General features: G+C 34.3%; 1 protein-coding gene across 13 annotated transcripts in view; it reads right to left on the bottom strand.

The window, feature by feature from the left end:
- The window catches only part of Magi2 (membrane associated guanylate kinase, WW and PDZ domain containing 2), a 1,272,989-nt gene that overhangs the window by 209,279 nt on the left and 1,051,683 nt on the right, over positions 1-12,027 (bottom strand). The window lies entirely within an intron of this gene.

The raw sequence follows: 12,027 nt of genomic DNA, 5'->3' as shown, positions 1-12,027 counted from the left end.
AGTCTTCATGGCAAAATTTCTGGCATTTACCATCTGGAATTCTCTTGTATGTAGCTCTGAGTGCACACAGTCCACTATAAATTTCTGCTGTCATGCCTGAGCAACTAGTATTCCAGAGGCAAAACGTCTTCTTGACATGACCAGCATAACTGTCAAAATAGAATTTATTACACCCCAGAGGTAGATGGGTTTTTTTTGTTATTAAGGTATTAAAATTTATAGAAACAGAAAAATTTGAGACTTACTTGGCAAAAATATTGTATACTGGTTATTTTTAGATTTGATGTTACTTTTTTCAAAAAAGTCTTAATGAAAGGCATGAGGATTCCTTCCTCACACTTAAAAGTAATTTACTGACTGAATGTATTTTACGTAATCATAAATTTGACCATCTTTCTACAGTTTTAGAATTATTGGCTAAAACCATCATTGCCTCTTTCCTTTTTCATCCCTTATTTTTTTGAGATCTCATATTCTGCTATTACTGCCAAGTAGTATAAGGTTAATAAACTTAGGACTGTGAGCGCAAGGGAATTACTACTGTGAACCAGGAGGAGGCAGGATTTAAGTTTATGCTTAATATGTAGAAAACCAACTATTCTTTAATGACTCCTTTCTCCTGGGATCTACAACTAATGAAGGCACGGTTGTAACTCAGAAACCTTGAGAATGCTAGAGTTCGAGATGATATGGATGTTGCACATTATCTTTGATTTAAAAACAAGAAGCTGGTGGGCAGAAAACCTAACTGACATGCTCAAAGTTACCATGTGTATGAGCAGCACAGATTTTACTAGAAACCTGGTATTCTGATTTCAGTTAAGTGAGTTTTTCATCATCTAATGCCAATAATCCTGTATGTTTGTTTCTGAGAATGTTGTGGAATGGCAAATTTTATAGTCACATAACTAGTATTACTGGTGGGTTGATTTACAGGATTAATGTTATTACCCATTTGCGACAAATGCCATAACAAGAATTTATTTTGCTCACTGTTTCCATATTTAGAATAGCACTTGGTACATTTGTGGAATGAACAAAGAGGAAGAAGAAAGACAAATTAGGCAAATGCATGGTATAGGACCAAAGAGGACAGAGCTTTGCTATGGTCACTTTAGAAACCCAGACACAAGAAAATCTGTAGAAAAATAGTTCTGTTTTTGTACACTCAGCTGCATTGTTGGACTCACACATGCATCTTCCTGATTTTGTTTTGTGAATATCGTTCTCTCCCCAATGTCATAACAATAAAATAATTCAACAAATGTGCATGCCAAGCTCTGAGAGAAAAATGGTAAATAAGACTTAGTCCTTGCTCTTGAGGGAAATTAGCTATTTTAAATTAAGATTTTAAAAACCAGCAGTTTCTCTGAATTGGCATTTCTGTTTATCTCCACTAGAGCAATTAGAGAGGTGATTGTGATGAATGTACATCTTCACTCTTTTCTGTTTTGCACTGAAGATATTCTCAAATTAGTAAATGGGATAAGTAAAGGGTTAAGATTAGGTCAGTGATTAACAGTTATATCTTGTTACACGCATATTGGATTTGCCATCTATAAAAAACTTCTGCTATCTCTTCTTCCATTTAAACTTAGAAATTACCAATGGATATAATTTTAGATAGAACAAATTGATAATTAACCCCACTTACACTTAACTGATGTGTGTGTGCACACATGTGGGTAAGGAAATAAAACAGGGTACTTTTTGAGTTAAATTGAAACTACAGTTTTTAAATTTTTTATTTTTATGTACTTGAACTTTATGATAAAAGGCTGATTGGAAAACTAACTTGTTTCCAAGAATCTCCTGATAATGGTTGCCATTCCCCCTCATAAGCTTTCAATGAATGATGCAGAAACACATTAAGTATCACTGCTCTTCCTTTTGGAACCTGCCACAGAACATCTCACATAAATTAGACATTGGCATGAACAGGAAAGTTAGCACTTTTGGTGATAAGAATTTGGTCTCACTTTAGTTGAATGGCAGAAAATAAAGATAATCCAGGACAATGGAAAAGGGAGAAAGTATAATCTCCCCACCTCACGTATACATAAAATCACAGCCCATGCAAATAAATGCACACTGCAGATTCAAACATGAAGGGGGCTTTGTTCTCAAGTGACTGAAGCACTGATCGACTTCTCATCAATTAGGCAACCGAATAGAAGAAAAACTTCATTTTTTCCCCCAACTGATTTGAGTGGTCATGTTAACTCATTTGAACCTCTGTCAAATTTAATTCTAAATTCTCATCCCGATTTCACTTGGAACTTGCCACAACTGTTTACCCCTTCCATTTTGAAACATTTTCCTTCATAAAGCCACAGGAACCCCTCTGTTAATGTTTCTTTTCCTTTACAAGCCATTTGCTAGTCACCCCCCTGATCTTTAAAATTGGAGGCTCCCAGTCCTTAGAATGTTTCTCTTGCTTATTGATACTCACTCTGTAGATGTTCTCAATCAGTATCCGGCTTTAACTACCCTTCACGTGCCAATCATCTCTACTTGGATATTTAAGAGACATCTCAAGCTTGAAATGTTCCAAACAGGGCTCTTGATTCCCTCTTTCTCCCGTTATGCCCATGCTCATCTATTATATTCCTTTCATCAATAAAGGGCAATTGCTCTTCTAGTTGCTTAGGTCAAAAACTTTGTAGGCGTGGATTCCTCTTTCTCTTATATCCCCCATTCCCATCCATTGTCAAGTCCTGTGGTTCTTCCTTTGAATTATATTCTCCATTTCCCACCACCTTCACTCCTGTGGTCCTGCTCCAAGCTTTCTTCATCTCTCATGTGGATTGCTGTGAAAACCGTTTGCTCATCTTTGTTTTTCCATCCTGGCTCACCAACAGTCTATTCTCAACACAGCAGCCAGCATGAGCCTTTTACTGTGTTACGTCACTCCTCTGTTACCACAGCTCATCATTTCATTCAAAAGTGAAACCCAAAGTCCTTTATATGGTCCATGGCTACACCAGACTACATGATTGGTTTTGCTCCACTCCCACCAATCTCTCTGATCTCATCTACATTCCACCTCTTCCCTACTGAGCTTCAGCCACAGTAACCCCTTGTTGCTGACCTGTCTACACCAAGCACAGCCTGCCCCAGGACCCTGGATGCTCTTTCTTCAATATCCATACAGTTCACTGCCTCACTTCCTTTTGATTTCTGCACTCCAAGAGAGCTGTCTTCCTTGTCCACTACTCTCTACTGCCTCATTCACTACTCTCCTCTCTGTGACCCTGTTTTTCAGTTTTAGTTCTTTCCAATGCCCAGCAGGCATTTCATTAATTGTTGTCTAATTTCTCTTAGGAGATAATCTTCTTGAGGCAGAGTCTTTGCTATGACTGCATTCTTAACACCTAGACCAGTGCTGAGCGTGCAGTAAATCCTCATCAAATGCTTATTAAATGTAGATCAAAGAAAGAAAATAAAAAATTCAGAGCAAAGGAGAACGGCCAACAGAAGCCATCAAAGATTTGTTTTCCATAAATTTTGGGGAAACTGATATAATGTAAAATCTTACAGTCAGGTCAGGTGCAGTGGTACATGCCTGTAATCCTAGTGGCTTGGAGGCTGAGGCAGGAGGATTGCAAGTTTAAAGCCAGCCTCACAACTTAGCAAGGCCCTAAGCAACTTAGCAAGACCCTGTCTCAAAATAAAAAATAAAAAGGGTTGGAGATGTGACTCAGTGATGAAGCATCCCTGGGTTCAATCCCTGTACCAAAACAACAACAACAACAACAACAACAACAAACTTATAGTCAGAAAATTTCAGTTTGAGTTTTGTTTCTGCTACTTCTAAGTGGTGTGGCAACAACTCTGCAGGAATTCTCACTATCTTTTCTCTCTCATCCTCGGGGTCATCTTTGCATCAATTTCCCTATATATGTATGTCTTCTGAGATCAATGGTGTTTTCATGTTCAGGATGGGGAATATTGTCATTGATATACACTTAGATATCTCTACTTGGATATTTATAGTTCAGAGCTACTGAACTATGGCCAAGCCTAGGTCTAATTCTAAATTCTTTCAAGAAAGTTGAAAATATGAGAATGCTTTCTAAAATTTAATAGATATGCTGGTGGCTTGAGTGTACCTCAAAAGCCCATACAAAATCATAGCACAAAAGTTTTCATCTATGATTTAACATAACCAATAATTATATATCCCTGAGATTCAGGTCAAGGTATAGATAACATATGAGGACTATCAAGGGTGAAGTGTCTACTACTTGTGTGAATTCAAACCATTCCTCAAATGCTCTGAGTATCACATAATGGCATCTCCTAGCTTTCTTTGTTTCTTTTTGTGTGTGTGGTTAATGGGATCCAGAACAGAGTTCTTACCAATACAATGTGGAAAGAAGAGATATACACCCCTTCTAGCACTGGCCCCTGAAGCCTTTTTTAATGATACTGCACTCACTGTTTCTCATTATAGCTGTGAGCTGGTTAAGGAGCACCTAGTAGGGGGATGTCTTCTGAGATTCATGTGATCTGGTAGGTCACAGTATACAGAGATCTACCAGAAAGAAGGAGAGAGCTAAGAGATATGCCAATACAGGAACACATGTGCTGGAAATTACATGATTGGAGAGCAGAATGTTATTGTGGTAAGTTACTAAGACTTGAGGGCATCTTTGTTAATACAGCAGCCAGTATATCATGCCATTTACAACTCATGCTGCAGATTTGTTACTAAGTCGTGTATTTTTATACACTGACACCAAATGGGAAGTCAGATTATTTTGAATAACATTCAATGTGGAATATTCATTTTGAAATTCTCCTAATCTCTCGGAATACCAATATTTTCAAATAACCCGTGCTTTTCTGTCAGAAATGTTCCTGTGTCAGATCCTTATGACTGGTGAGACTTTAAATCTGTTTTTGCTGCTTAAACATGTTTTGATGATTTCTTAAGTCTTTTATTTGTTTATGTGGTCATGGTGGATTTTTCCTAACTGCTTCATTAAAAGTGTCTTCTATATCATTAACCAAGTAACTACTTGAATATTTCTCCAAACAAAGAGCAACATGAAACAAATACAAAAATATTTTGGGGTAAAGGGATTAATGTATGAAACTTACTCTCAAATAGTTCAAAAACACACACACACACACATGCACACACACACAACTTATGAAACAAGTAGGACCAAATATTAACAGTGACATGGGCAAATGGTATATGGTGTACTTTCATTTTTCCCCATGAATCTTAAATTATTGTTAATTAAAAATGTTTTGGAAAAAAGTATTAGAACTATTTAAAATACCAATACTTCTTATAGCATTACTTTTCATATTTTTCTCTATATAGTTTAAAATTGGAATACAATGTTTCTTCTGATAATTATGTTTTCTTTAAATTTGAAGAATTTTTTTATATAAATGCAATTCTGTTTGTATATAATTTTATGCTTTTTCCTCAAACAAAGCTCTGATATAATCTATAGTGCACTTCAAACACTGAATTTTCTTTAAATGTTTAAAAAGGGAAGTTTTGCATTATCTAATATATTCTGCATAAAAAGGGAAGAATAGGTATAGGAAGAGAAAGCTTCAAAACCCAATCAAATGCAATTTAAAGGAGGTTCACAAATAATATATGGAACTTTGTTGAATTTTAATCTAAATCAGAGAAAAATGTAAGATAAGCATTGATGCTGGCAATCAGCCTGGGTTTTCTTTATTCCAGACATCAAAGAGCCTCCGTTGCAAAGACTGTAATGATTTCCTGTTCCATATTAGGTTGAGCATTAGCCAACAAATTATTTATAAATAAACTAGTATGTTTCCTGAACCATTAAAATATAAAAATGTTAGTCAATCTAATTAAGAAAATAGCACTACTAAGAAATGAGAATAATAGAAATACTTTTAGGTAAAGTGGAAATTGCAAGAAAAATAGAGAAGGCTATTGAAATATATTGGAAAACATGACTGAGAGAGATAATTTTGAAGGACAATCATACATTATAAAAACTGAGCCCAGGCAATACAGAAACTCTAAGATTAATCATGATGGAAGAAAATGAGAAAGTTCTAAGAGGGTGCAGATCCTTACATCAAACCAAACTAACCAAACAACAACAACAACAACAACAAAAATAAAAAACAAAACACAATACATCAGAACTAGATCACTTCAAAGATGTACATTGTAGATAATTTCAATGCAATTGTTTCCTAGCAGAGAAAGGAGAGCTGTTGCTTTTATGAAGAGCATAACTTTAATAGTAAAAGTCTAACAAAAAAAGAAAACTTCATACCAATATCATAAATTAATGTTAATGCAAAATTTTACATAAACAAATAGAATTTTGGATAGTCCAATACTAATGAATCCCTTAATACAATTTATCACAGTGATAAATTAAAGGAGAAAATAACTATCATTTTCATAGATGCCAAAAAAGCTTTTGATAAAATTAGTTATACATTTTTTCTTTTTTGCCATGCTGGGGACTGAATGCAGGGATGTTCTAGCATTGAACTACTTCCTTAACCCCTTTTATTTTTTATTTTGAGACAAGGTTTCAAAGTTTAAGTTTTAAGTTGCTGAGGCTGCCCTGAATTTGGGATCTATTAGCCTGTTGAGTCACTGGGATTACAGGCATGTGCCACCATGCCTAGTCACATTATCCATTTTTTTAAAAATTTTTTTTATATGTTGATGGGCCTTTATTTCTTCATATATTTATATGTGGTAGTGAGAATCGAACCCAATAACTCACACATGCTAGGCAAGTGCTCTATCACTGAGCCACAACCCCAGTCCTGACATTATCCATTTTTTATAAAGATTCCTAATGAAATGGAGTTGTGGGGCATGTCCTTAACATGGTAAAATTAATCTCAAAGTGAAAAGCCAGTGTTGTGATTGATTGTATAAAATGAGACTGTTTCCATTTAACTCATGAATTAAGACAGAAATTTCCATAATCTCCATTATTAATATTGTTCAAGAAACAGCAGTTAAATGTATCAAATGAGTCAGAGGTATGCAAATAAGAAAACAGGAGGCAAAGTGTTTGTTAATTCTAAGTGGCATGAATGTATGTGTCCAAAGCCCAGGGAATGAAATGAAGAAAACAAGGAGAGAAATAAGATGATATAAAAGCTCTGGGGGTAGATATAAATGCAATAAAGAAAGAATGTACTTACATTGGTATTTATTACCCATTTGTCTCTGTCCAATAGAATATTAACTCCATGAGAAAAAGGATACATTTATCTCTGTTGATTACTTTGTCTCCAGTGCAAAACAAAACAAAACACAAACAAATAAAAAAAATAGTCTGTCACAGTGTGAGTGTTTAAGAAGAAAAGAGAATGAAAGAATGAATCTATATTATAGATTATTATAACTCTATACTCTTGTGCAGATAGATTAGAGATACATTATTTTTATAATAGAAAATGACTGAAAACAACAAAAATATCCATTTGAAGGTATCTGATTATAAGAATTAAAATAATGGAACATATTTCTGAATGCATATATAAAACTCTTCAAAACAAATTAAATTAAGAAGGCAAGACACTAAGCTATTATACAAGTGCAATATATTAATAAGACCTGAAATCATATAAATTAAGTCTTCCACAATCAAATGATTAAAAATCAACAATAGAAGAAGAATTAGGAAATCCCAAATGTTTGAAAAATAAGTAACACATTTCTAAGTAATCTATGATCCAAAAAAGAAATTACAAGAAAAATAAGCAAATATCTTAAGCTGAGTGAAAAAGGAAAGCATGGTATTTCAAAAGTTGTGGAACTTAGCTAAAGAAGTGTTTAAAGTAAATTTGTAGCGTTAAATATCTTTATTAGAAAGAGAACTAAAATCCCTCATCTGAGCATCTACTTCAAAAAGATTGAAAAGGAAAAGTAGACCAAACACAAATAAATGGAAGAGATGAAATTAGAAAGATTAGAGTGAAAACTATTGAAACAAAACAAATACTTCCCTCCCCTGGAAAGACAAAGAAAATCAATGAATCCAAAAGTTGGTTCTTAGATACAGAAACACAAATTACCAAAATTGATTCACAAAGAAAAAGAAAACTGGAAGAGTCCTAAATCAAGAAAAGAAATTGAGTTAACAACTAAAAAGATATTTTAACAAATAAAAGCCTAGCCTAGATGACACCATGAGGGAATTTTATCAAACTTTTAAGGCAGAAATACTATGTGAACCCAATTTTTTTTTTTAGAAAGCAAAGGGGGTTGGCGCTTTCATCCAGACAGAGACATCACATGTAAAGAAAACAACAGAACAACCCCCTGCCCAAGCAGGTTTAAAAATCCTTAGCGAAATATATGGAAACAGAATTCATCAACTTAAAAAAAAAAAAAAAAGAGACACCGTGACCAAGTGGAGTTAAACTAGGAATATAAAATTAGTCCAACATCTAAAAATTATATTACATAATATACTATTTCAACAGGATAACAGAATAAAATTACATGGTCATTTTAATAGATGCAGAAAAAATTTGATGAAGCTCAAGACCCATTGATTATTAAAAGTCTAATTAAATAAACTTCCTCAACTTGATAAGGGCATATAAAAATCCTGCACCTAAAAATCATACTTAATGTTCTAAGGCTAAAGCTTTCTCTTTTAACTAGGGAAGGTAAGGACGTCTGCTTGTATGTCTCCTACTTGACAGCATGCAGAGAGTTCTAGATTGTATAATAAGGCAAAGGGAAGCTTTCAAAGGCATACATGCTGGAAAGGAGAAAAGGAAGACGTGTAACTGAAAGAAATAGTAACTAGGTAGAAAATACTGTGGAAGCTACAAAAGTCCCTAGACATAAACAGTGAGTTTGATACAGTTGCAGTGTACAAGATCAAAACCAAAAATCAAATACTTTTATATATATATTAGCAATGAATAATTGAAAATAACATTAAGAATAATTTTATGTACAATAATATTAGAAAGAATAAAATATCTAGGAATAAGTTTAACAAATGTACAAAATTTGCACACTGAAGATTATAAACCGTCACCGAGAGAAATTAAAGAAGATCAAAATAAATGAAGATACATATGAGAAGTGAAAGGCTTAATGTTAATCTGGGAAACTATAGATTCAACATAACACTGAAATCTCACAGGACTTTTATTTAAAACAATTAAAAATCCAATCATAAAAATTTTTTATGTCTATGGGAATGCAAAGAAACTTGAATAGCCAAGATAATTTTGAAAAGGGAGAAAAAAATTGGAGGATTCACAAACATTCTCTGATTTTGAGGCATAACATAAAGCTACAATAATCTAGAAAGCATGCTATTAGCACAAGTAGATATACAGATCAGTGAAACAGAATAAAGATTCTAGAAGTAGGCCTTCACATTTCTGCAAATTCAGTTTTGTCAAATGCCCACCCACTGGTAAATGTACAAGAAAGGTCCATACAATGGAATACTACTGGGTAGTAAAAGAAACAAACTACTTGGACACACATCTGTTGAATAATTCTTAAAACTTTTATGCTATGAAAAATACTATATATTCTATGATTCAACTTATAAAAATATTCTACTTACAAAAATAAACTATTTAGAAAGCAAATTTGTGGTTACCTGGGACTAGAGGTAGGAGAGGGAATAGGCAAACAATGGGAAAAAGGAACTCAGGATGATGGATGATCCACAGATGATGGTGCTTGTTATACAATTCTAGCATTTTAGCAAAACTTAATGAAGTGTATATACTTGTAATGCTTTGTGAATTTTATAGCATGTAAATTATGCATGGCACATATTTAAAAAGTTAAAAACATTCTTATAACCAAGACACTTTGAGGCAAAATATTTTTATATCATCCTACCTATATCACATATAGCACATATGTGTGCCAGTAGATGATAATCTTTCTGGAAGTATATATACCAAAAACATGTTTGCCTCTGGGAAAAAGGACTTAAAAATTTGGGATAGAACAGATAGTTACTTTTCATTGTGTATTTTCTGACATTATTTGCTTAAAGAATTAAACCATGTACGTTATTACATCATAAATAAAAAAGTAGTAGTAAATAATTAAAAACAATCAACCAACCATGGTCCTGATATAAGGACTGGGCTGGTGATCCTGCTCAGGTCAGGAGCACTTCTGAGTAGCCTATAATAAGATCATCAAAGTGAAACTTATCACAAAAAAATGGTGCTAATTTCCAATGGGTGCACATTGTGGGAATTCGGGAAAACTCAAGAGGTCTGTGACTAGAAGTATTCTAATTATCTCAGCCTACTACATCCTGCAATTCTACACTAGCCAAAATATAAAAGCAAAGCACTCACCTCCCCCCACACAAGCAAAATGCTAACAAAACTTTGATTACCTGAGGATTAAATGAGAAAGCAAGAGAATGAGGGAGTCGGGGTGTGAGCAGGGACTCTAGCTAAAAGTAGGCCCACAGAAAAATGTTTTCAGAAATGTCCAAAATTTAATAACATAAATAAAGTAATATAAAATAAAGTGATAATATAAATAAAGTATTTCAAAGTCACTTTTCTTACTAAGAAGCCATTTTAAATTAAATGCATCCAAATTCATTTCTGTGAATCATGGAGTGGATCCTGCATGGTGGCTTTCTGTTATACTAACATCAAGAAACTGTTCTCAAAGTTTGATTTTTCAATTGGACATTATGAACATGACAGCTAGTTAATGAGGAATATGTGTATTAATCTTAAACCATGGGAACAATTAAAATCCATTGTCAGCATTTTAATTACCAAAATTCAAGTCCAATTTTCTAACAACTCCTTAAGAAGAGCAAATTTAAGGTCATTTTGCTGTTATATTAGTTTCCCTTTGTAATGTAGGCACATAATACTTTTTATAGTATCGTTCACAATTACAAAGTATTTGGTGAATCAACAACATAATACTTCCTTGAAGAGGGTGAAATAAATCACAAATGGTGCTTCTTTCAACTTTGATTTCTTTCGCTTGTAAACTGACAGGGCTTTCACGTTGAGTTTAGCACTTCAAAATAGGCCATCACGTATGTCCGCCATACGTTGCGTTCTTCATGCCTGAGTTCCTCACAGCACTGCTCCTTCTGAGCTGTCTCTGCTGAAGCTTCAGTGCTAATTGAGACTCAACAGATAAATAGCGAGCACATACTGCAGGACACTCAGTTCTAGGACACTACCCCTGGGGGGAGGTGGCATTACTGTCTGTAGTAACAGACCAGATGTGGCTCATAGACTTTATGAGTTCTAAGTCCCACAACTGGTAGATGAGAAAACCAAGACTTTCCCTGAGTCTTTTTTTTTTCTATTGATCTCAATATTTTACTAACCTCAATTTATCTTTTGTTTATTTATTACATACATGACAATAGTTTCTTTACATTTTGCCTTGTGGTATCTATATCAGTAACCTCTTTCCTCCTTCCTGCTCCAGTTTCACTTGTCAAAAAGAGTTTAGCAGCAGAGAAGTGAAAGGGGAATGCTTGGCTTTGCCCCATTCCTTCCCCACAGAGAAAGTAGAGAAGAAACAACAAGGAATCAGAACTCACACCACTCTTCCCTGTTCCCATTTCCAGATGTCACTCAGAATATTCAGCCCAGAGTTTCAACTCTAGCCCTTTTCTATTACTTACTTCCTGGGTCATGGGAGGCCCCATGGATAACTGTTGCTGGAGCACCGAGATAAGGTGTTGCTTCAACAACAATATCCATAATAGTGTCCTAAAATAGTGGAAGAAGTGTCCTGAAAAACCCTATTAAGAACTCTGAAAGGATATTTTTTAATAGCAACATAGCTCCTAATTATTGAGATCAATCCTTATTGAGATCAGCAAGAGTTGAACTAGCTTCCACCTCCTGGTCTGGAATCCCAGGCACAATTCAAAGCATTGCTTACATTGGAAAAGTAGGTTTCTTACTTAAATCAATGGGCAACCAGACTGAATTTTCTATAACTGGTGCACTAATGAATGTTGGAAATACAGCTCATTCATGGGGATTCAATAT

This window comes from Ictidomys tridecemlineatus, chromosome 2, assembly GCF_052094955.1.
Source record: "Ictidomys tridecemlineatus isolate mIctTri1 chromosome 2, mIctTri1.hap1, whole genome shotgun sequence".
Classification (NCBI taxonomy): Eukaryota; Metazoa; Chordata; class Mammalia; order Rodentia; family Sciuridae; genus Ictidomys; species Ictidomys tridecemlineatus.
The sequence above is the reverse complement of the archived record's forward strand: the minus strand, read 5'-3'. Positions and strand labels throughout refer to the sequence as shown.